Source organism: Pseudophryne corroboree, unplaced genomic scaffold (assembly GCF_028390025.1).
Source record: "Pseudophryne corroboree isolate aPseCor3 unplaced genomic scaffold, aPseCor3.hap2 scaffold_1112, whole genome shotgun sequence".
Classification (NCBI taxonomy): domain Eukaryota; kingdom Metazoa; phylum Chordata; class Amphibia; order Anura; family Myobatrachidae; genus Pseudophryne; species Pseudophryne corroboree.
Genome location: NW_026967738.1, coordinates 20,502 through 43,785, shown reverse-complemented (window position 1 = coordinate 43,785; position 23,284 = coordinate 20,502). Strand labels below are relative to the sequence as shown.

Here is a 23,284-nt window from a genome sequence, read left to right as displayed (position 1 = left end):
GCTCGTCCATAATTGTATACCTACCTGTGGTGGGGTTTTTTTTTCTATCTTCTTCATACTAGTAGTTTAGGAGTCTGCTGACAGTGTCCACCAGGTCCGTCATTATATTATATACCTACAGTAGTAATATATTTAGTATATTATCTATACTAGCAGACGCAGTACGGTAGTCCACGGCTGTACCTACCTCTGTGTCGTCACTCGTCCATAATTGTATACCTAACTGTGGTGGTTTTTTTTTTCTATCTTCTTCATACTAGTAGTTTAGCAGTCTGCTGACAGTGTCCACCAGGTCCGTCATTATATTATATATACCTACAGTAGTTATATATATTTTTTTTATATCATTAATTATCATCTCTATACTAGCAGACGCAGTACGGTAGGCCACGGCTGTGGCTATCTCTGTGTCGTCAGTGCTCGTCCATAATTGTATACCTACCTACCTGTGGTGGAAGTTTTTTTCTATCTTCTTCATACTAGTAGTTTAGCAGTCTGCTGACAGTGTCCACCAGGTCCGTCATTATATTATATATACCTACAGTAGTTATATATATATTTTTTTTTATATCATTAATTATCATCTCTATACTAGCAGACGCAGTACGGTAGTCCACGGCTGTAGCTACCTCTGTGTCGTCAGTCACTCGTCATCCATAAGTATACTAGTATCCATCCATCTCCATTGTTTACCTGAGGTGCCTTTTAGTTGTGCCTATTAAAATATGGAGAACAAAAATGTTGAGGTTCCAAAAATAGGGAAAGATCAAGATCCACTTCCACCTCGTGCTGAAGCTGCTGCCACTAGTCATGGCCGAGACGATGAAATTCCATCAACGTCGTCTGCCAAGGCCGATGCCCAATGTCATAGTACAGAGCATGTAAAATCCAAAACACAAAAGATCAGTAAAAAAATGACTCAAAAATCTAAATAAAAATCGTCGGAGGAGAAGCGTAAACTTGCCAATATGCCATTTACCACACGGAGTGGCAAGGAACGGCTGAGGCCCTGGCCTATCTTCATGGCTAGTGGTTCAGCTTCACATGAGGATGGAAGCACTCAGCCTCTCGCTAGAAAAATGAAAAGACTTAAGCTGGCAAAAGCACAGCAAAGAACTGTGCGTTCTTCAAAATCACAAATCCACAAGGAGAGTCCAATTGTGTCGGTTGCGATGCCTGACCTTCCCAACACTGGACGTGAAGAGCATGCACCTTCCACCATTTGCACGCCCCCTGCAAGTGCTGGAAGGAGCACCCGCAGTCCAGTTCCTGATAGTCAGATTGAAGATGTCAGTGTTGAAGTACACCAGGATGAGGAGAATATGGGTGTTGCTGGCGCTGGGGAGGAAATTGACAAGGAGGATTCTGATGGTGAGGTGGTTTGTTTAAGTCAGGCACCCGGCGAGACACCTGTTGTCCGTGGGAGGAATATGGCCATTGACATGCCTGGTGAAAATACCAAAAAAATCAGCTCTTCGGTGTGGAAGTATTTCAACAGAAATGCGGACAACAGGTGTCAAGCCGTGTGTTGCCTTTGTCAAGCTGTAATAAGTAGGGGTAAGGACGTTAACCACCTCGGAACATCCTCCCTTATACGTCACCTGCAGCGCATTCATCATAAGTCAGTGACAAGTTCAAAAACTTTGGGCGACAGCGGAAGCAGTCCACTGACCAGTAAATCCCTTCCTCTTGTAACCAAGCTCACGCAAACCACCCCACCAACTCCCTCAGTGTCAATTTCCTCCTTCCCCAGGAATGCCAATAGTCCTGCAGGCCATGTCACTGGCAATTCTGACGAGTTCTCTCCTGCCTGGGATTCCTCCGATGCATCCTTGAGTGTAACGCCTACTGCTGCTGGCGCTGCTGTTGTTGCTGCTGGGAGTCGATGGTCATCCCAGAGGGGAAGTCGTAAGACCACTTTTACTACTTCCACCAAGCAATTGACTGTCCAACAGTCCTTTGCGAGGAAGATGAAATATCACAGCAGTCATCCTGCTGCAAAGCGGATAACTGAGGCCTTGGCATCCTGGGCAGTGAGAAACGTGGTTCCGGTATCCATCATTACTTCAGAGCCAACTATAGACTTGATTGAGGTACTGTGTCCCCGGTACCAAATACTATCTAGGTTCCATTTCTCTAGGCAGGCGATACCGAAAATGTACACAGACCTCAGAAAAAGACTCACCAGTGTCCTAAAAAATGCAGTTGTACCCAATGTCCACTTAACCACGGACATGTGGACAAGTGGAGCAGGGCAGACTCAGGACTATATGACTGTGACAGCCCACTGGGTAGATGTATTGACTCCCGCCGCAAGAACAGCAGCGGCGGCACCAGTAGCAGCATCTCGCAAACGCCAACTCTTTCCTAGGCAGGCTACGCTTTGTATCACCGCTTTCCAGAATACGCACACAGATGAAAACCTCTTACGGCAACTGAGGAAGATCATCACAGAATGGCTTACCCCAATTGGACTCTCCTGTGGATTTGTGGCATCGGACAACGCCAGCAATATTGTGCGTGCATTATATCTGGGCAAATTCCAGCACGTCCCATGTTTTGCACATACCTTGAATTTGGTGGTGCAGAATTATTTAAAAAACGACAGGGGCGTGCAAGAGATGCTGTCGGTGGCCACAAGAATTGCGGGACACTTTCGGCGTACAGGCACCACGTACAGAAGACTGGAGCAACACCAAAAACGCCTGAACCTGCCCTGCCATCATCTGAAGCAAGAAGTGGAAACGAGGTGGAATTCAACCCTCTATATGCTTCAGAGGATGGAGGAGCAGCAAAAGGCCATTCAAGCCTATACATCTGACCACGATATAGGAGGTGGAATGCACCTGTCTCAAGCGCAGTGGAGAATGATTTCAACGTTGTGCAAGGTTCTGCAACCTTTTGAACTTGCCACACGTGAAGTCAGTTCAGACACTGCCAGCCTGAGTCAGGTCATTCCCGTCATCAGGCTTTTGCAGAAGAAGCTGGAGACATTGAAGGAGGAGCTAAGACAGAGCGATTCCGCTAGGCATGTGGGACTTGTGGATGGAGCCCTTCATTCGCTTAACCAGGATTCACGGGTGGTCAATCTGTTGAAATCAGAGCACTACATTTTGGCCACCGTGCTCGATCCTAGATTTAAAACCTACGTTGTATCTCTCTTTCCGGCAGACACAAGTCTGCAGGGGTTCAAAGACCTGCTGGTGAGAAAATTATCAAGTCAAGCGGAACTTGATCGGTCAACAGCTCCTCCTTCACAGTCTCCCGCAATTGGGGGTGCGAGGAAAAGGCTCAGAATTCCGAGCCCACCCGCTGGCGGTGATGCAGGGCAGTCTGGAGCGACTGCTGATGCTGACATCTGGTCCGGACTGAAGGACCTGCCAACGATTACGGACATGTCGTCTACTGTCACTGCATATGATTCTCTCACCATTGAAAGAATGGTGGAGGATTATATGAGTGACCGCATCCAAGTAGGCACGTCAGACAGTCCGTACGTATACTGGCAGGAAAAAGAGGCAATTTGGAGGCCCTTGCACAAACTGGCTTTATTCTACCTAAGTTGCCCTCCCACAAGTGTGTACTCCGAAAGAGTGTTTAGTGCCGCCGCTCACCTTGTCAGCAATCGGCGTACGAGGTTACTTCCAGAAAATGTGGAGAAGATGATGTTCATTAAAATGAATTATAATCAATTGCTCCGTGGAGACATTGACCAGCAGCAATTGCCTCCACAAAGTATACAGGGAGCTGAGATGGTGGATTCCAGTGGGGACGAATTGATAATCTGTGAGGAGGGGGATGTACACGGTGATGAATCGGAGGATGATGATGAGGTGGACATCTTGCCTCTATAGAGCCAGTTTGTGCAAGGAGAGATTTATTGCTTCTTTTTTGGTGGGGGTCCAAACCAACCCGTCATTTCAGTCACAGTCGTGTGGCAGACCCTGTCACTGAAATGATGGGTTGGTTAAAGTGTGCATGTCCTGTTTATACAACATAAGGGTGGGTGGGAGGGCCCAAGGCAATTCCACCTTGCACCTCTTTTTTCTTTTATTTTTCTTTGCGTCATGTGCTGTTTGGGGAGTGTTTTTTGGAAGGGCCATCCTGCGTGACACTGCAGTGCCACTCCTAGATGGGCCAGGTGTTTGTGTCGGCCACTTGGGTCGCTGAGCTTAGTCACACAGCTACCTCATTGCGCCTCTTTTTTTCTTTGCGTCATGTGCTGTTTGGGGAGTGTTTTTTGGAAGGGCCATCCTGCGTGACACTGCAGTGACACTCCTAGATGGGCCAGGTGTTTGTGTCGTCCACTTGGGTCGCTGAGCTTAGTCACACAGCTACCTCATTGCGCCACTTTTTTTCTTTGCGTCATGTGCTGTTTGGGGAGTGTTTTTTGGAAGGGCCATCCTGCCCTGCAGTGCCACTCCTAGATGGGCCAGGTGTTTGTGTCGGCCACTTGGGTCGCTGAGCTTAGTCACACAGCTACCTCATTGCGCCTCTTTTTTTCTTTGCGTCATGTGCTGTTTGGGGAGTGTTTTTGGAAGGGCCATCCTGCGTGACACTGCAGTGCCACTCCTAGATGGGCCAGGTGTTTGTGTCGGCCACTTGGGTCGCTGAGCTTAGTCACACAGCTACCTCATTGCGCCTCTTTTTTTCTTTGCGTCATGTGCTGTTTGGGGAGTGTTTTTTGGAAGGGCCATCCTGCGTGACACTGCAGTGCCACTCCTAGATGGGCCAGGTGTTTGTGTCGGCCACTTGGGTCGCTGAGCTTAGTCACACAGCTACCTCATTGCGCCTCTTTTTTTCTTTGCGTCATGTGCTGTTTGGGGAGTGTTTTTTGGAAGGGCCATCATGCGTGACACTGCAGTGCCACTCCTAGATGGGCCAGGTGTTTGTGTCGGCCACTTGGGTCACTGAGCTTAGTCATCCAGCGACCTCGGTGCAAATTTTAGGACTAAAAATAATATTGTGAGGTGTGAGGTGTTAAGAATAGACTGAAAATTAGTGGAAATTATGGTTATTGAGGTTAATAATACTTTGGGATCAAAATGACTCCCAAATTCTATGATTTAAGCTGTTTTTTAGGGTTTTTTGAAAAAAACACCCGAATCCAAAACACACCCGAATCCGACAAAAAAAATTCGGTGAGGTTTAGCCAAAATGCGTTCGAACCCAAAACACGGCCGCGGAACCGAACCCAAAACCAAAACACAAAACCCGAAAAATTTCCGGTGCACATCTCTAGTGGCCATGCCATGTCACTGTGCAGGAGCCAGCACCGCTCACACACTAGTCCCCGGTGCAGCCCCCAACCCCCGGGACACCCGAAGCAACAAAATGTAGATTCAGGCCACCAGGCCACGCCCCTACCTATGAAACCATGCCTCCTTTTTACCATTGCGCTGCTTATCTGCGCGCACTGCATTACAATCTCCCTCGCCACCTCTCTGGGTGTCACCAGTGATAGTGACACCTCTGCCATGCTTGTAGCAGCTGGTCCTAAGATCTACACCTCAAGCCCTGAGTGTTTGCCCTTGTGACTTGTTGATCATCATAGCAAAGCAGATGCTTACAGAAAACTGCAGGGGCTTAGATTGAAAATAAAAAAAATTGATGGGTATAAGGTAGAGAGGAGCGGGTTCGGTTCTCCGAGAACCGAATTCCCCACGAACCCCACGAACTCCTCCTCCGAGGCAGGCTCGGTTGTTCCCGCCTGACTCGGAAAACCTGAACAAGGGAAAATGTCATCATCCCGCTGTCGGATTCTCGCGAGATTCGGATTTCATATAAAGAGTGCAAGCATTCCTGGGGGAAGGCCTGCAGCAGATGGATTTGCATATGGTGATGTCATCCAAGCAGTGGGTCAAAGTTGGCTTCAGAAACAAACAGGAATGCTTGCACTAGTTGTTGCATTTGGTTTGTTGTTTGGGGGTGCTTCAGTATTAGGCAGCCTTCTGCCCTCCCATGTTCATCTGAAAATATGTGTTCTCCCTGCAGTTGTTGTCCCCAGATGAGAGTTCCCTTGTGCTGCCTCAGTTGAATCTCCTTTACTTGACAGAGATGTGCCTGAGCAGCGGCCCTCCCCAGCCCTATCCCAAATCATACTTATTTTGCATATGAGATACCATGGTCATGAAGATTATTCTCCCAGGGTGAGGTTCATTCATTGCATTCTGGGTATGCTGACCCCTGTGATTTCCCCAAATGTGGGTAACTCGACTGCATTATTTGTGGTAGTGGGGGACTGTGTTTGTGTTTTCCTCTGGTCAGCTCTGGTAAAAGTCAGATTTCTTTGTTTCAGATCTTCCTCTAGCCTTGTTCTTCTTTCGAGAGTTCCCTTGTGCTGCCTCAGTTGGATCTCCTTCACTTGACAGGGGGGTGCCCGAGCAGCGACCCTCCCCAGCTCAAGCCCAACTCCTACTTACCTGCCAGGTGAGATACTATGATCATGAAGGTGCTTCTTCCAGGGCAAGGCTCACCCATTGCACTCTGGGTGTGCTGCCCCTGCGATTTCCCCAAATGTGGGAAACTTGACTGCATAATTTGTGTTTCCCCTGGTCGGCTCTCGTATAATTCAGATCTCTTTGTCTCAGGTCTCTCTCCAGCCTAGTTTGCTGTCTGTTTCCACTTCTTTTTTCTTGAGCCCCTCCCTTTTATACCCTTGTGCACTATCCTGACTTCTCCTCCTGTCTGCTTACTTTGTGCCTTCCAATGCACAATGCAAACTACACACCCTTTTACTTGCCTTACAGAGCAGCTCTGGAGCTGTTACAGTGCCAAGCTGCTGTAAGAAATCAGCTTGAATGCTTCAGGGGCTGGGGCATTGTCAACATGAGCCCCACACCGAAGGAGGGTGGGGGTGTTTAATGCGAACTAAGGGTCATCCAAGCGCCGCAAAAGGCCGCCATGCCCTGCATACCCCTTTTCTCTTTTCATATGCAGATGAGGGATCCAGCCAACTTTGGCCCACTGCTTGGATGACATCACCGTATGCAAATCCGTCTTCTGCAGAACTTCCCCCAGGAATGCTTGTACTAGTTGTTGCATTTGGTTTGTTGTTTGGGGGTGCTTCAGTATTAGGCAGCCTTCTGCCCTCCCATGTTCATCTGAAAATATGTGTTCTCCCTGCAGTTGTTGTCCCCAGATGAGAGTTCCCTTGTGCTGCCTCAGTTGAAACTCCTTTACTTGACAGAGATGTGCCTGAGCAGCGGCCCTCCCCAGCCCTATCCCAAATCATACTTATTTTGCATAGGCGATACCATGGTCATGAAGATTGTTCTCCCAGGGTGAGGTTCATTCATTGCATTCTGGGTATGCTGACCCCTGTGATTTCCCCAAATGTGGGAAACTCGACTGCATTATTTGTGGTAGTGGGGGACTGTGTTTGTGCTTTCCTCTGGTCAGCTCTGGTAAAAGTCAGATTTCTTTGTCTCAGATCTTCCTCTAGCCTTGTTCTTCTTTCGAGAGTTCCCTTGTGCTGCCTCAGTTGGATCTCCTTCATTTGACAGGGGGTGCCCGAGCAGCAATCCTCCACAGCTCTGGCCCAACTCCTACTTACCTGCCAGGTGAGATACTATGATCTTCACTGTTAGGGCAATCAGGATGTGGAATTCCCTGCCAGGGAAGGTGGTAATGGCGGACTCTGTAATTGGATTTAAAAAAGGAATGGATACATTTCTGAATGAAAAAGCTATCCAAGGTTATAATACTTAAAATATCAACATGGTTAATCCGGGGGTAACATGAGTTGTAGTAGCTAACTAGTCATAAAACATTATTCAGCAAGTATGTAGAATCATCACAACTTAAAACAGGTTGAACACGATGGGCAATTTGCCTCTATTCAACCTCAAAAACTATGTTACTATATGTTACTATATTACTATGTTACTGTAGTATACAGAACACCACAATGCAATGAGCAGTGATAGTGAGCACTGATGAGGATACTAGAACTGACACTGAGCAGCAAGATGCAGCACTGGACTATTAGTAATGTACTGTAGTATGCTGAGCACAACAATGCAGCACAAGACAATGAGCAGTGATACTGAGCACTGATGAGGATACTACTGAGAACTGACACTGAGCAGGAGAGACACACTACTAGTATTACTGAGCAGCAATAAGTATCCACTGATACTGAGCACTGATATTGAGATTTCCACTGAGAGAACATAGCCACGTCCTCTCCGCTCTCTCTTCAATGCACGAGTAAAAATGGCGGCAACGCGCAGCTCTTTATATGGAATCCGAATCTCGCGAGAATCCGACAGCGGGATGATGACATTTTCCCTTGTTCAGGTTTTCCGAGTCAGGCGGGAACAACCGAGCCTGCCTCGGAGGAGGAGTTCGTGGGGTTCGTGGGGAATTCGGTTCTCGGAGAACCGAACCCGCTCCTCTCTACCTTATACCCATCAATTTTTTTTATTTTCAATCTAAGCCCCTGCAGTTTTCTGTAAGCATCTGCTTTGCTATGATGATCAACAAGTCACAAGGGCAAACACTCAGGGCTTGAGGTGTAGATCTTAGGACCAGCTGCTACAAGCATGGCAGAGGTGTCACTATCACTGGTGACACCCAGAGAGGTGGCGAGGGAGATTGTAATGCAGTGCGCGCAGATAAGCAGCGCAATGGTAAAAAGGAGGCATGGTTTCATAGGTAGGGGCGTGGCCTGGTGGCCTGAATCTACATTTTGTTGCTCCGGGTGTCCCGGGGGTTGAGGGCTGCACCGGGGACTAGTGTGTGAGCGGTGCTGGCTCCTGCACAGTGACATGGCATGGCCACTAGAGATGTGCACCGGAAATTTTTCGGGTTTTGTGTTTTGGTTTTGGGTTCGGTTCCGCGGCCGTGTTTTGGGTTCGAACGCGTTTTGGCTAAACCTCACCGAATTTTTTTTGTCGGATTCGGGTGTGTTTTGGATTCGGGTGTTTTTTTCAAAAAACCCTAAAAAACAGCTTAAATCATAGAATTTGGGAGTCATTTTGATCCCAAAGTATTATTAACCTCAATAACCATAATTTCCACTAATTTTCAGTCTATTCTTAACACCTCACACCTCACAATATTATTTTTAGTCCTAAAATTTGCACCGAGGTCGCTGGATGACTAAGCTCAGTGACCCAAGTGGCCGACACAAACACCTGGCCCATCTAGGAGTGGCACTGCAGTGTCACGCATGATGGCCCTTCCAAAAAACACTCCCCAAACAGCACATGACGCAAAGAAAAAAAGAGGCGCAATGAGGTAGCTGTGTGACTAAGCTCAGCGACCCAAGTGGCCGACACAAACACCTGGCCCATCTAGGAGTGGCACTGCAGTGTCACGCAGGATGGCCCTTCCAAAAAACACTCCCCAAACAGCACATGACGCAAAGAAAAAAAGAGGCGCAATGAGGTAGCTGTGTGACTAAGCTCAGCGACCCAAGTGGCCGACACAAACACCTGGCCCATCTAGGAGTGGCACTGCATTGTCACGCAGGATGGCCCTTCCAGAAACACTCCCCAAACAGCACATGACGCAAAGAAAAAAAGAGGCGCAATGAGGTAGCTGTGTGACTAAGCTCAGCGACCCAAGTGGCCGACACAAACACCTGGCCCATCTAGGAGTGGCACTGCAGTGTCACGCAGGATGGCCCTTCCAAAAAACACTCCCCAAACAGCACATGACGCAAAGAAAAAAAGTGGCGCAATGAGGTAGCTGTGTGACTAAGCTCAGCGACCCAAGTGGACGACACAAACACCTGGCCCATCTAGGAGTGTCACTGCAGTGTCACGCAGGATGGCCCTTCCAAAAAACACTCCCCAAACAGCACATGACGCAAAGAAAAAAAGAGGCGCAATGAGGTAGCTGTGTGACTAAGCTCAGCGACCCAAGTGGCCGACACAAACACCTGGCCCATCTAGGAGTGGCACTGCAGTGTCACGCAGGATGGCCCTTCCAAAAAACACTCCCCAAACAGCACATGACGCAAAGAAAAATAAAAGAAAAAAGAGGTGCAAGGTGGAATTGCCTTGGGCCCTCCCACCCACCCTTATGTTGTATAAACAGGACATGCACACTTTAACCAACCCATCATTTCAGTGACAGGGTCTGCCACACGACTGTGACTGAAATGACGGGTTGGTTTGGACCCCCACCAAAAAAGAAGCAATAAATCTCTCCTTGCACAAACTGGCTCTATAGAGGCAAGATGTCCACCTCATCATCATCCTCCGATTCATCACCGTGTACATCCCCCTCCTCACAGATTATCAATTCGTCCCCACTGGAATCCACCATCTCAGCTCCCTGTATACTTTGTGGAGGCAATTGCTGCTGGTCAATGTCTCCACGGAGCAATTGATTATAATTCATTTTAATGAACATCATCTTCTCCACATTTTCTGGAAGTAACCTCGTACGCCGATTGCTGACAAGGTGAGCGGCGGCACTAAACACTCTTTCGGAGTACACACTTGTGGGAGGGCAACTTAGGTAGAATAAAGCCAGTTTGTGCAAGGGCCTCCAAATTGCCTCTTTTTCCTGCCAGTATACGTACGGACTGTCTGACGTGCCTACTTGGATGCGGTCACTCATATAATCCTCCACCATTCTTTCAATGGTGAGAGAATCATATGCAGTGACAGTAGACGACATGTCCGTAATCGTTGGCAGGTCCTTCAGTCCGGACCAGATGTCAGCATCAGCAGTCGCTCCAGACTGCCCTGCATCACCGCCAGCGGGTGGGCTCGGAATTCTGAGCCTTTTCCTCGCACCCCCAATTGCGGGAGACTGTGAAGGAGGAGCTGTTGACCGATCAAGTTCCGCTTGACTTGATAATTTTCTCACCAGCAGGTCTTTGAACCCCTGCAGACTTGTGTCTGCCGGAAAGAGAGATACAACGTAGGTTTTAAATCTAGGATCGAGCACGGTGGCCAAAATGTAGTGCTCTGATTTCAACAGATTGACCACCCGTGAATCCTGGTTAAGCGAATGAAGGGCTCCATCCACAAGTCCCACATGCCTAGCGGAATCGCTCTGTCTTAGCTCCTCCTTCAATGTCTCCAGCTTCTTCTGCAAAAGCCTGATGACGGGAATGACCTGACTCAGGCTGGCAGTGTCTGAACTGACTTCACGTGTGGCAAGTTCAAAGGTTGCAGAACCTTGCACAACGTTGAAATCATTCTCCACTGCGCTTGAGACAGGTGCATTCCACCTCCTATATCGTGGTCAGATGTATAGGCTTGAATGGCCTTTTGCTGCTCCTCCATCCTCTGAAGCATATAGAGGGTTGAATTCCACCTCGTTTCCACTTCTTGCTTCAGATGATGGCAGGGCAGGTTCAGGCGTTTTTGGTGTTGCTCCAGTCTTCTGTACGTGGTGCCTGTACGCCGAAAGTGTCCCGCAATTCTTGTGGCCACCGACAGCATCTCTTGCACGCCCCTGTCGTTTTTTAAATAATTCTGCACCACCAAATTCAAGGTATGTGCAAAACATGGGACGTGCTGGAATTTGCCCAGATATAATGCACGCACAATATTGCTGGCGTTGTCCGATGCCACAAATCCACAGGAGAGTCCAATTGGGGTAAGCCATTCTGTGATGATCTTCCTCAGTTGCCGTAAGAGGTTTTCATCTGTGTGCGTATTCTGGAAAGCGGTGATACAAAGCGTAGCCTGCCTAGGAAAGAGTTGGCGTTTGCGAGATGCTGCTACTGGTGCCGCCGCTGCTGTTCTTGCGGCGGGAGTCAATACATCTACCCAGTGGGCTGTCACAGTCATATAGTCCTGAGTCTGCCCTGCTCCACTTGTCCACATGTCCGTGGTTAAGTGGACATTGGGTACAACTGCATTTTTTAGGACACTGGTGAGTCTTTTTCTGAGGTCTGTGTACATTTTCGGTATCGCCTGCCTAGAGAAATGGAACCTAGATAGTATTTGGTACCGGGGACACAGTACCTCAATCAAGTCTATAGTTGGCTCTGAAGTAATGATGGATACCGGAACCACGTTTCTCACTGCCCAGGATGCCAAGGCCTCAGTTATCCGCTTTGCAGCAGGATGACTGCTGTGATATTTCATCTTCCTCGCAAAGGACTGTTGGACAGTCAATTGCTTGGTGGAAGTAGTAAAAGTGGTCTTACGACTTCCCCTCTGGGATGACCATCGACTCCCAGCAGCAACAACAGCAGCGCCAGCAGCAGTAGGCGTTACACTCAAGGATGCATCGGAGGAATCCCAGGCAGGAGAGAACTCGTCAGAATTGCCAGTGACATGGCCTGCAGGACTATTGGCATTCCTGGGGAAGGAGGAAATTGACACTGAGGGAGTTGGTGGGGTGGTTTGCGTGAGCTTGGTTACAAGAGGAAGGGATTTACTGGTCAGTGGACTGCTTCCGCTGTCGCCCAAAGTTTTTGAACTTGTCACTGACTTATGATGAATGCGCTGCAGGTGACGTATAAGGGAGGATGTTCCGAGGTGGTTAACGTCCTTACCCCTACTTATTACAGCTTGACAAAGGCAACACACGGCTTGACACCTGTTGTCCGCATTTCTGTTGAAATACTTCCACACCGAAGAGCTGATTTTTTTGGTATTTTCACCAGGCATGTCAATGGCCATATTCCTCCCACGGACAACAGGTGTCTCGCCGGGTGCCTGACTTAAACAAACCACCTCACCATCAGAATCCTCCTTGTCAATTTCCTCCCCAGCGCCAGCAACACCCATATTCTCCTCATCCTGGTGTACTTCAACACTGACATCTTCAATCTGACTATCAGGAACTGGACTGCGGGTGCTCCTTCCAGCACTTGCAGGGGGCGTGCAAATGGTGGAAGGTGCATGCTCTTCACGTCCAGTGTTGGGAAGGTCAGGCATCGCAACCGACACAATTGGACTCTCCTTGTGGATTTGTGATTTTGAAGAACGCACAGTTCTTTGCTGTGCTTTTGCCAGCTTAAGTCTTTTCATTTTTCTAGCGAGAGGCTGAGTGCTTCCATCCTCATGTGAAGCTGAACCACTAGCCATGAAGATAGGCCAGGGCCTCAGCCGTTCCTTGCCACTCCGTGTGGTAAATGGCATATTGGCAAGTTTACGCTTCTCCTCCGACGATTTTTATTTAGATTTTTGAGTCATTTTTTTACTGATCTTTTGTGTTTTGGATTTTACATGCTCTGTACTATGACATTGGGCATCGGCCTTGGCAGACGACGTTGATGGAATTTCATCGTCTCGGCCATGACTAGTGGCAGCAGCTTCAGCACGAGGTGGAAGTGGATCTTGATCTTTCCCTATTTTTGGAACCTCAACATTTTTGTTCTCCATATTTTAATAGGCACAACTAAAAGGCACCTCAGGTAAACAATGGAGATGGATGGATACTAGTATACTTATGGATGACGAGTGACTGACGACACAGAGGTAGCTACAGCCGTGGACTACCGTACTGCGTCTGCTAGTATAGAGATGATAATTAATAATATAAAAAAAAATATATATATAACTACTGTAGGTATATATAATATAATGACGGACCTGGTGGACACTGTCAGCAGACTGCTAAACTACTAGTATGAAGAAGATAGAAAAAAACTTCCACCACAGGTAGGTAGGTATACAATTATGGACGAGCACTGACGACACAGAGATAGCCACAGCCGTGGCCTACCGTACTGCGTCTGCTAGTATAGAGATGATAATTAATGATATAAAAAAAAATATATATAACTACTGTAGGTATATATAATATAATGACGGACCTGGTGGACACTGTCAGCAGACTGCTAAACTACTAGTATGAAGAAGATAGAAAAAAAAACCCACCACAGTTAGGTATACAATTATGGACGAGTGACGACACAGAGGTAGGTACAGCCGTGGACTACCGTACTGCGTCTGCTAGTATAGATAATATACTAAATATATTACTACTGTAGGTATATAATATAATGACGGACCTGGTGGACACTGTCAGCAGACTCCTAAACTGCTAGTATGAAGAAGATAGAAAAAAAACCCCCACCACAGGTAGGTAGGTATACAATTATGGACGAGCACTGACGACACAGAGATAGCCACAGCCGTGGACTACCGTACTGCGTCTGCTAGTATAGATAATATAATAAATATATTACTACTGTAGGTATATAATATAATGATGGACCTGGTGGACACTGTCAGTAGACTCCTAAACTACTAGTATGAAGAAGATAGAAAAAAAAAAACCACCACAGGTAGGTAGGTATACAATTATGGACGAGCACTGACGACACAGAGATAGCCACAGCCGTGGACTACCGTACTGCGTCTGCTAATATAGAGATGATAAAGATGAAAAAAAAAATATAACACTACTGCAGGTAAATATTTATATAATATATGTATGACGGACCTGCTGGACACTGTCAGCAGAATGCATTTATAGAATAAAAAAAAAACACCACAGGAGTGTTTAACTTTTTCAGGCAGACAATATACTGGTGGTCACACTGGCAGCAAAAGTGTGCACTGTACTCCTGCTATAACTGCTCCCCAGTCTCCCCCACAATTAAGCTGTGTGAGCAGTGAGCACTCAGCACAGTCAGATATACATAGATGATATATCATGCAGCACACTGAGGCTGAGCACAGATATGGTATGTGTATCGTTTTTTTTCAGGCAGAGAACGGATTATAAATAATAAAACTGGTGGTCACTATCAGCAAAACTCTGCACTACTGAGTACTCCTGACAAGTTCAACTGCTCCCCAAATTAGTAGTAAATCAAATGTCACTCGTCTCTATCTTCTAATCTAAACGGAGAGGACGCCAGCCACGTCCTCTCCCTATCAATCTCAATGCACGTGTGAAAATGGCGGCGACGCGCGGCTCCTTATATAGAATCCAAGTCTCGTGAGAATCCGACAGCGGGATGATGACGTTCGGGCGCGCTCGGGTTAACCGAGCAAGGCGAGAGGATCCGAGTCTGCTCGGACCCGAGCAAAAAAGGGTGAAGTTCGGGCGGGTTCGGATTCCGAGGAACCGAACCCGCTCATCTCTTATGGCCACCCAGCATGACGCCTCCCTTCTTGACCATGCTGTAATTGCAGTCGCACTGCAGTTCAGCGTGATCATAAAAAATGGTGTAGCCTCCTGCTGGTGCAGACTGTATGTGCGCGCAGGAAGCCGCCACCATTTTTGTGATCACAGCGGCTGAATGTGATGTCATACAGCTGCTGTGACCACGCCCCCTGTGTCTCCTCCATTGCAGACCCCATTTTGAAGCCTTGCCCCCGCACCGCTCCATCCCTGACTTGGAAATGGAGTGTTGCTGACCCCCCTCTCCCCCCCTGCCCCGATTGACAGGCAGAGGCGATCGCATTCTCTGCGGGGTGCCGCAGAAAATGCAGGCACATGCGTATGCTCTTAGCAATTTTTGCAGTTGGATCACTTATTGTGATTGCAATCCAACCTGAATCAGGCCCTATTACCTATCACAATGCGCTGCGGGCAGTACAAAATTGGTTTAATATAGGAGAAAAACCCCCAGACCTGTGCTCCTTAACTGTACCTGGTGGCTAGTGGAGCGGCTGCCCAGTAATCAGTGTCCACGCCAGTGCGCACACGGTCCACCCCCTACGGCCACGCTCCCCTTCATCAGCGGCCTCGTGATCCGGAAGGGCGGTGTGTGTGTGACTGACCTTAGGAAGAAACCGGAGCCTCCGCTGCAGTGACCCAGCAACCAGGGCACGGGAGTATACAGCGCCGCTGGGAGTGATGAAGCTGCAGTAAAGATGTCTATTAGACCTAGCCTGCTGCAGCCCTTGTAGATTCTCATAAAACAAGTTCTTCTTTTCTTGTCAAAATGAATAGCTAAGAATTGGCTTCCTGAGGCAGGCCCCTGTTAAGTGGCCTGCTACTGAAGGCACCAACTACAAACTGAGCTCCCTGTTCATGGAAGCGGGGTTATAGAGGAGGATGCGCTGAGCATCTTGGGAACAGTCAAAAGCTTTGAGTCGGTTGGTGCCTCAGATCAAGATCCTACTCTACACCCCAATGTGAATCCTTGTGGAGTCCTGTGTACCCCACAGAAGAAATTAATGTGTCACACCCATTGGCAGCAACCTTAGAATAGCTGCTGATGGGCACAATTGAGAAAGGAAGGGGGGGGGGGACATTTGAATCCAGCACATAGATGCAATTCAAATATGTAATTTGTACCTTCCTATTTTAAAATATAATGGATGAACTTCACCCTGTGAGAACAATCTTCATGATCAAGAGATCTCATATGCAAAATAAGTATGAGTTGGGATAGGGCTGGGGAGGGTGGCTGCTCGGGCAGCCCCTCCCCCATCAAGTTAAGGAGATTCAACTGAGGAAGCACAAGGGAACTCTCGTCTGGGGACAACAACTGCAGGGAGACCACATCTTTTCAGATGAACATGGGAGGGCGGAAGGCTGCCTAATACTGAAGCACCATCAAATATCAAACCATATGCAACAACTAGTACAAGCATTCCTGGGGGAAGGTCTGCAGCAGACGGATTTGCATACGGTGATGTCATCCAAGCAGTGGGCCAAAGTTGGCTGGAACCCTCATCTGCATATGAAAAGAGAAAAGGGGCATGCAGGGCATGGCGGCCTTTTGCGGTGCTTGGATGACCCCTAGTTCGCATTAAACACCCCCACCCTCCTTTGGTGTGGGGCTCATGTTGGCTATGCCCCAGCCCCTGAAGCATTCAAGCTGATTTCTTGCAGCAGCTGGGCACTGTAACAGCTCCAGAGCTGCTCTGTAAGGCAACTAAAAGGGTGTGGGCCCTGCAGCACTACCTGTAGTTCGCATTGTGCGTTGGAAGGCACAAAGTAAGCAGACGGGAGAAGTCAGGATAGTGCGCAAGGGCATAGAAGGGAGTGGCTCCAGAAAAGAGAAGTGGAAACAGACAGCAAACTAGGCTGGAGAGAGACCTGAGACAAAGAGATCTGAATTATACGAGAGCCGACCAGGGGAAACACAAATTATGCAATCAAGTTTCCCACATTTGGGGAAATCACAGGAGCAGCACACCCAGAGTGCAATGGGTGAGCCTTGCCCTGGGAGAAGCACCTTCATGATCATAGTATCTCACCTGGCAGGTAAGTAGGAGTTGGGCTAGAGCTGGGGAGGGTCACTGCTCGGGCACCCCCCTGTCAAGTGAAGGAGATCCAACTGAGGCAGCACAAGGGAACTCTCGAAAGAAGAACAAGGCTAGAGGAATATATGAGACAAAGAAATCTGACTTTTACCAGAGCTGACCAGAGGAAAACACAAACACAGTCCCCCACTACCACAAAAAATGCAGGCGAGTTTCCCACATTTGGGGAAATCACAGGGGTCAGCATACCCAGAATGCAATGAATGAACCTCACCCTGGGTGAACAATCTTCATGACCATGGTGTCTCCTATGCAAAATAAGTATGATTTGGGATAGGGCTGGGAGGGCCGCTGCTCAGGCACATCTCTGTCAAGTAAAGGAGATTCAACTGAGGCAGCACAAGGGAACTCTCATCTGGGGACAACAACTGCAGGGAGAACACATATTTTCAGATGAACATGGGAGGGCAGAAGGCTGCCTAATACTGAAGCACCCCCAAACAACAAACCAAATGCAACAACTAGTGCAAGCATTCCTGGGGCAAGGCCTGCAGCAGATGGATTTGCATATGGTGATGTCATCCAAGCAGTGGGTCAAAGTTGGCTTCAACCCTCATCTGCATATGAAAAGAGAAAAGGGGCGTGCAGGGCATGGCGGCCTTTTGCGGTGCTTGGATTACCCCTAGTTCGCATTAAACACCCCCACCCACCTTTGGTGTGGGGCTCATGTTGGCCATGCCCCATCCCCTGAAGCATTCAAGCTGATTTCTTGCAGCAGCTGGGCACTGTAACAGCTCCAGAGCTGCTCTTTAAGGCAAGTAAAAGATTGTGTGGGCCCTGCAGCACTACCTGTAGTTTGCATTGTGCATTGGAAGGCACAAAGTAAGCAGACGGGAGGAGAAGTCAGGATAGTGCACAAGGGTATAGAAGGGAGGGGCTCAAGATAAAAGAAGTGGAAACAGACAGCAAACTAGGCTGGAGAAAGACCTGAGACAAAGAGATCTGAATTATACGAGAGCCGACCAGAGGAAACACAAATTATGCAGTCAAGTGTCCCACATTTGGGGAAATCGTAGGAGCAGCACACCCAGAGTGCAATGGGTGAGCCTTGCCCTGGGAGAAGCACCTTCCTGATCATAGTATCTCACCTGGCAGGTAAGTAGGAGTTGGGCTAGAGCTGGGGAGGGTCGCTGCTCGGGCACCCCCCTGTCAAGTGAAGGAGATCCACCTGAGGCAGCACAAGGGAACTCTCGAAAGAAGAACAAGGCTAGAGGAAAATCTGAGACAAAGAAATCTGAGTTTTAACAGAGCTGACCAGAGGAAAGCACAAACACAGTCCCCCACTACCACAAATAATGCAGTCGAGTTTCCCACATTTGGGTAAATCACAGGGGTCAGCATACCCAAAATGCAATGAATGAACCTCACCCTGGGAGAACAATCTTCATGACCATGGTATCTCCTATGCAAAATAAGTATGATTTGGGATAGGGCTGGGGAGGGCCGCTGCTCATGCACATCTCTGTCAAGTAAAGGAGATTCAACTGAGGCAGCACAAGGGAACTCTCATCTGGGGACAACAACTGCAGGGAGAACACATATTTTCAGATGAACATGGGAGGGCAGAAGGCTGCCTAATACTGAAGCACCCCCAAACAACAAACCAAATGCAACAACTAGTGCAAGCATTCCTGGGGGAAGTTCTGCAGAAGACGGATTTGCATACGGTGATGTCATCCAAGCAGTGGGCCAAAGTTGGCTGGAACCCTCATCTGCATATGAAAAGAGAAAAGGGGTATGCAGGGCATGGCGGCCTTTTGCGGCGCTTGGATGACCCTTAGTTCGCATTAAACACCCCCACCCTCCTTCGGTGTGGGGCTCATGTTGGCCATGCCCCATCCCCTGAAGCATTCAAGCTGATTTCTTGCAGCAGCTTGGCACTGTATCAGCTCCAGAGCTGCTCTGTAAGGCAAGTAAAAGGGTGTGGGCCCTGCAGCACTACCTGTAGTTTGCATTGTGCATTGGAAGGCACAAAGTAAGCAGACAGGAGGAGAAGTCAGGATAGTGCACAAGGGTATAAAAGCGAGTTTCCCACATTTGGGAAAATCACAGGGGTCAGCATACCCAGAATGCAATGAATGAACCTCACCCTGGGAGAACAATCTTCATGACCATGGTATCTCCTATGCAAAATAAGTATGATTTGGGATAGGGCTGGGGAGGGCCGCTGCTCAGGCACATCTCTGTCAAGTAAAGGAGATTCAACTGAGGCAGCACAAGGGAACTCTCATCTGGGGACAACAACTGCAGGGAGAACACATATTTTCAGATAAAAATCTTGGTCATGCTCTGGTTTCTCTTCAGAACGAACAAATCTTTCGCCTTTTATTAAAGATTTCCGTGGAGAGGAGCAAAACCGAGTTTTATCTCAATTTTTGCATGCCCCATCTTTTTGGGGTTTCTTTTATCGGTTTAAAGATAGAATGAGTGTGCTTTAATGTAAGCTCATTTGCATAGAAATGACAGTAAATGTTTGTTTCTTTTCAAACAGAACTTTCTTGACCATGCTACTTGCTTGAAAGATCTGGGAGCACATGGAATACAGTACAAACCATGCTTATAGCAAGGAGAAGCCAGGTGAGAAATCTGCTTACTTTCAAGTTGGGCGCTCACTTTGATCTGAATGAGGACTGCTGGCACAGCATTTAGGCGACAGGTGGAATCTTGGTCATGCTCTGGTTTCTCTTCAGAACGAACAAATCTTTCGCCTTTTATTAAAGATTTCTGTGGAGAGGAGCAAAACTGAGTTTTATCTCAATTTTTGCATGCCCCATATTATTGGGGTTTCTTTTATCAGTTTCTTGTTAGCTTTAATGTAAGTTTATTTGCATAACAATGACTATAAATGTCTGTTTCTTTTCAAGCAGAACTTTCTTGACCATTCTAATTGCTTGAAAGATCTGGGAGCACATGGAAAAGAGTACAAACCATGCTTATAGCAAGGGGAAGCCTGGTGAGAAATCTGCTTTCTTTCTTTCAAATTGGGTGCTCACTTTGCGCTGAATGAGGACTGCTGGCATGGCACTCAGGCGACAGGTGGAATCTTAGTCATACTCTGGTTTCTCTTCAAAACGAACAGATCTTTCGCCTTTTACTAAAGATTTCCGTGGAGAGGAGCAAAACTGAGTTTTATCTCAATTTTTGCATGCTCCGTCTTATTGGGGTTTCTTTTATCGGTTTAAAGATAGAACGAGTGTGCTTTAATGTAAGCTCATTTGCATAGAAATGACAGTAAATGTTTGTTTCTTTTCAAACAGAACTTTCTTGACTATACTAAATGCTTGAAAGATCTGGGAGCACATGGAAAAGAGTACAAACCATGTTTATAGCAAGGGGAAGCCTGGTGAGAAATCTGCTTTCTTTCTTTCAAATTGGGTGCTCACTTTGAGCTGAATGAGGACTGCTGGCATGGCACTCAGGCGACAGGTGGAATCTTGGTCATGTTCTGGTTTCTCTTCAGAACGAACAAATCTTTCGCCTTTTACTAAAGATTTCCGTGGAGAGGAGCAAAACTGAGTTTTATCTCAATTTTTGCATGCCCCATCTTATTGGGATTTTATTTTATCGGTTTAAAGATAGAACGAGTGTGCTTTAATGTAAGCTCATTTGCATAGAAATGACAGTAAATGTTTGTTTCTTTTCAAACAGAACTTTCTTGACCACACTAATTGCTTGAAAGATCTGGGAGCACATGGAAAAGAGTACAAACCATGTTTATAGCAAGGGGAAGCCTGGTGAGAAATCTGCTTTCTTTCTTTCAAATTGGGTGCTCACTTTGAGCTGAATGAGGATTGCTGGCATGGCACTCAGGCGACAGGTGGAATCTTGGTCATGCTCTGGTTTCTCTTCAAAACGAACAGATCTTTCGCCTTTTACTAAAGATTTCCGTGGAGAGGAGCAAAACTGAGTTTTATCTCAATTTTTGCATGCTCCGTCTTATTGGGGTTTCTTTTATCGGTTTAAAGATAGAACGAGTGTGCTTTAATGTAAGCTCATTTGCATAGAAATGACAGTAAATGTTTGTTTCTTTTCAAACAGAACTTTCTTGACTATACTAATTGCTTGAAAGATCTGGGAGCACATGGAAAAGAGTACAAACCATGTTTATAGCAAGGGGAAGCCTGGTGAGAAATCTGCTTTCTTTCATTCAAATTGGGTGCTCACTTTCAGCTGAATGAGAACTGCTGGCATGGCACTCAGGCGACAGGTGGAATCTTGGTCATGCTCTGGTTTCTCTTCAGAACTAACAAATATTTCGCCTTTTATTAAAGATTTCCGTGGAGAGGAGCAAAACTGAGTTTTATCTCAATTTTTGCATGCCCCATATTATTGGGGTTTCTTTTATCAGTTTAAAGACAGAACGAGTGTGCTTTCTTGTTAGCTTTAATGTAAGTTTATTTGCATAACAATGACAGTAAATGTTGTTTCTTTTCAAACAGAACTTTCTTGACCATGCTACTTGCTTAAAGGTCTGGGAGCACATGGAAAACAGTACAAACCATGCAGTATCACAAGAGCCTTTATTTGATCTTTCATGAAGATAGAGCAGAATTGAGGACACGTCAACAATTTCTGCCGAAGGTGGTTCATCTTTCCACATGGTGCCTTTGGCCACTGACACCTTCGTTGAGTCAAAGTCTCTGGCTGTGGTCAGAACTTTGAAAATGTATGTCACCAGAACGGTTCAGATTAGGAAAACAGAGGCTCTGTTTGTCCTGTATGCTCCCAACAGGATTTGGTGTCCTGCTTCCATGCAGACCATTATGCGCTGGATCTGTGGTAAGATTCAGCATGCTCGTTCCACGGCAGGATTGCCGTTACTGAAGTAGGTGAAGACCCATTCTACTAGAAAGGTGGGTTCATCCTTGGCAGCTGGTCGGGGAGTCTCGGCATTGCAACTTTGCCGAGCAGCTATTTAGTAAACACTTTTGCTAAGTTTTACAAGTTTGATACCTTGGCTGATGATAACCTTAAGTTGGGTCATTCGGTGCTGCAGAGTCGTACGCACTCTCCCACCCGTTCAAGAGCTTTGGTATAACCCCATGGTTCTTAATGTGACCCCAGCATCCTCTAGGTCGTATGAGAAAATAGGATTTTAATACCTACCGGTAAATCCTTTTCTCTTAGTCTGTAGAGGATGCTGGGCACCCGTCCCAGTCCATACTGTGTCTGCAGTTATTACTTGTGGTTATACACATGTTGTGTTATGGTTCTGGTCAGCTTTTTGCTGCAATTGTTCATGCCGTTGGCTTGTGTTCTGTTGAATGCCACGTTCTGCGGCATGTTTAAGGTGTGAGCTGGTAAGATGCTCACCTTAGTTTAACAATAAATCCTTTCCTCGAAATGTCCGTCTCCCTGGGCACAGTTCCTATAACTGGAGTCTGGAGGAGGGGCATAGAGGGAGGAGCCAGTTCACACCCTTTGAAAGTCTTAAAGTGCCCATGTCTCTTGCGGATCCCGTCTATACCCCATGGTTCTTAATGTGACCCCAGCATCCTCTACGGACTAAGAGAAAAGAATGCCCTTGCGCACTATCCTGACTTCTCCTCCCGTCTGCTTACTTTGTGCCTTCCAACGCACAATGCGAACTACAGGTGGTGCTGCAGGGCCCACACCCTTTTACTTGCCTTACAGAACAGCTCTGGAGCTGTTACAGTGCCCAGCTGCTGCAAGAAATCAGCTTGAATGCTTCAGGGGATGGGGCATGGCCAACATGAGCCCCACACCAAAGGAGGGTGGGGGTGTTTAATGTGAACTAGGGGTCATCCAAGCACTGCAAAAGGCCGCCATGCCCTGCATGCCCCTTTTCTCTTTTCATATGCAGATGAGGGTTCCAGTCAACTTTGGCCCACTGCTTGGATAACATCACCGTATGCAAATCTGTCTGCTGCAGACCTTCCCCCAGGAATGCTTGTACTAGTTGTTGCATATGGTGCTTCAGTATTAGGCAGCCTTCCGCCCTCCCATGTTCATCTGAAAAGATGTGGTCTCCCTGCAGTTGTTGTCCCCAGACGAGAGTTCCCTTGTGCTTCCTCAGTTGAATCTCCTTAACTTGACGGGGGAGGTGCTGCCCGAGCAGCCCTCCCCAGCCCTATCCCAACTCATATTTATTTTGCATATGAGATCTCTTG

General features: G+C 47.4%; 13 non-coding genes and 1 pseudogene across 13 annotated transcripts; 9 read left to right on the top strand and 5 right to left on the bottom strand.

Annotated features, from left to right (window-relative positions):
• Positions 1-6,098: 6,098 nt before the first annotated feature.
• Positions 6,099-6,262, top strand: LOC134989666 (U1 spliceosomal RNA). Its single transcript, XR_010194780.1, has one exon. It is a non-coding gene; the product is annotated as a U1 spliceosomal RNA (small nuclear RNA).
• A 152-nt stretch (positions 6,263-6,414) lies between these two features.
• Positions 6,415-6,577, top strand: LOC134989562 (U1 spliceosomal RNA). Its single transcript, XR_010194689.1, has one exon. It is a non-coding gene; the product is annotated as a U1 spliceosomal RNA (small nuclear RNA).
• Positions 6,578-7,232: 655 nt separating this feature from the next.
• LOC134989641 (U1 spliceosomal RNA) lies at positions 7,233-7,396 on the top strand. Its single transcript, XR_010194758.1, has one exon. It is a non-coding gene; the product is annotated as a U1 spliceosomal RNA (small nuclear RNA).
• A 9,543-nt stretch (positions 7,397-16,939) lies between these two features.
• On the bottom strand, positions 16,940-17,102 carry LOC134989575 (U1 spliceosomal RNA). Its single transcript, XR_010194700.1, has one exon. It is a non-coding gene; the product is annotated as a U1 spliceosomal RNA (small nuclear RNA).
• A 152-nt stretch (positions 17,103-17,254) lies between these two features.
• On the bottom strand, positions 17,255-17,418 carry LOC134989662 (U1 spliceosomal RNA). The gene has a single exon (XR_010194776.1). It is a non-coding gene; the product is annotated as a U1 spliceosomal RNA (small nuclear RNA).
• Positions 17,419-18,093: 675 nt separating this feature from the next.
• Positions 18,094-18,256, bottom strand: LOC134989553 (U1 spliceosomal RNA). Its single transcript, XR_010194686.1, has one exon. It is a non-coding gene; the product is annotated as a U1 spliceosomal RNA (small nuclear RNA).
• Positions 18,257-18,408: 152 nt separating this feature from the next.
• Positions 18,409-18,572, bottom strand: LOC134989651 (U1 spliceosomal RNA). The gene has a single exon (XR_010194767.1). It is a non-coding gene; the product is annotated as a U1 spliceosomal RNA (small nuclear RNA).
• A 593-nt stretch (positions 18,573-19,165) lies between these two features.
• Positions 19,166-19,293, bottom strand: LOC134989592 (U1 spliceosomal RNA; annotated as a pseudogene).
• A 144-nt stretch (positions 19,294-19,437) lies between these two features.
• On the top strand, positions 19,438-19,553 carry LOC134989608 (U5 spliceosomal RNA). Its single transcript, XR_010194726.1, has one exon. It is a non-coding gene; the product is annotated as a U5 spliceosomal RNA (small nuclear RNA).
• Positions 19,554-19,823: 270 nt separating this feature from the next.
• LOC134989614 (U5 spliceosomal RNA) lies at positions 19,824-19,939 on the top strand. The gene has a single exon (XR_010194732.1). It is a non-coding gene; the product is annotated as a U5 spliceosomal RNA (small nuclear RNA).
• Positions 19,940-20,203: 264 nt separating this feature from the next.
• Positions 20,204-20,319, top strand: LOC134989602 (U5 spliceosomal RNA). Its single transcript, XR_010194720.1, has one exon. It is a non-coding gene; the product is annotated as a U5 spliceosomal RNA (small nuclear RNA).
• A 274-nt stretch (positions 20,320-20,593) lies between these two features.
• On the top strand, positions 20,594-20,709 carry LOC134989605 (U5 spliceosomal RNA). Its single transcript, XR_010194723.1, has one exon. It is a non-coding gene; the product is annotated as a U5 spliceosomal RNA (small nuclear RNA).
• Positions 20,710-20,984: 275 nt separating this feature from the next.
• Positions 20,985-21,100, top strand: LOC134989610 (U5 spliceosomal RNA). Its single transcript, XR_010194728.1, has one exon. It is a non-coding gene; the product is annotated as a U5 spliceosomal RNA (small nuclear RNA).
• Positions 21,101-21,374: 274 nt separating this feature from the next.
• LOC134989617 (U5 spliceosomal RNA) lies at positions 21,375-21,490 on the top strand. Its single transcript, XR_010194735.1, has one exon. It is a non-coding gene; the product is annotated as a U5 spliceosomal RNA (small nuclear RNA).
• Positions 21,491-23,284: the final 1,794 nt, after the last annotated feature.